This window comes from Lissotriton vulgaris, chromosome 5 (genome assembly GCF_964263255.1).
Source record: "Lissotriton vulgaris chromosome 5, aLisVul1.2, whole genome shotgun sequence".
In the NCBI taxonomy this organism is placed as follows: domain Eukaryota; kingdom Metazoa; phylum Chordata; class Amphibia; order Caudata; family Salamandridae; genus Lissotriton; species Lissotriton vulgaris.
The window spans coordinates 992,127,263-992,128,455 of NC_141693.1; positions in this window are offsets into that span (position 1 = coordinate 992,127,263).

Genomic DNA, 1,193 nt, shown 5'->3' on the forward strand with positions numbered 1-1,193 from the left:
TAATTAAAACCCTAAAAACACACACAAAAAAATAAAAATTAAATATCATAAACAACATTCTAATAAGTCTCCAATAAAAATTCAATTACATCAAAACTGTATTAAGAAATGATTATGCTAAATACCCCTGTCGCAATCAATTAGTACTAGCCCACTACTTGAACTGATCGTCTCTTTCTAATTCTGACAACACCGACTAGAAAACTAGTGACATTAAAACACACTAAGGGGCTCAGTACCATCTGGAGGAAAGTTAGGGCCGGTGTCGCTTGCAAAAAGACTTTCTCTTTTAAGAATAGCAACATAAAACGTTGTTGTAATGAACAATAATAGTCAAAGAACATCATAAAATTCATGGTGGCTTGTGGGGAGAAGCTGTCACAAGTATAGGTGTCCAAGTTATCCACTTAATGCAGCCCCTGTGGTACCGCTAGTAACCAAAGCAGAATGTTTAGCCCAAACCTTGTCAAAAGAAAACGATGACGAGGTATTGTAACCACCTCTAAGTAGGGCTCAACTAAGGGGCAAGAATATAACAAAATGTAGGCCCTCATTGGCGTTTGGTGAGCTCGCTAGTTTCTCTCTCTGAATACATAATAGAGAGTCAATGACTCTTAGCTCAGTTCAGATCTCTCCTTGTGAAACCTTTTGGGACAATAATAATTCAGGGCTTAATGTTAAAACGCCACGGAATGCTGTTTGCCCTCTCCAGAGACAGACAGTCTGTTAAAATTGATTGATTCAACTTCAGATCTGTGTTCATCCAAATCCTGATCCATCTTAACAATGGCAAGAGAGCCAACAAGTCAGAAATGTAATGCATCCCCAGCTCTTCATGCCTTCTCTACTGCGAGGGTATGGTGGCCACAAAAAAGGAAGTGAACCCATCCACATAAAAAGACTGATCTATATCCCAGGTTTCTTGTAAGCCCACTATGTGCTGGTAGAATCAGGTGTTAAGCTACCTTTCATCTTCTCTTTTACTGCTTGATCCTTCGATATTCCAGCTCACCACTTTCAGCTGAGTATCTAGTCCATGCGCCTCCTAGATGGGAGTCTAACGTCTTCAGGTCGACGTGAGCGTAGAGGGGGATAGAAAAAAAACAAGCTGCAATGCTCTGATTCCCAAAGTGAGAGTGGAGGCACTAGGCCTATACTGAAAAAGCCATCCTGGATATTAGGGTGATCAAAAT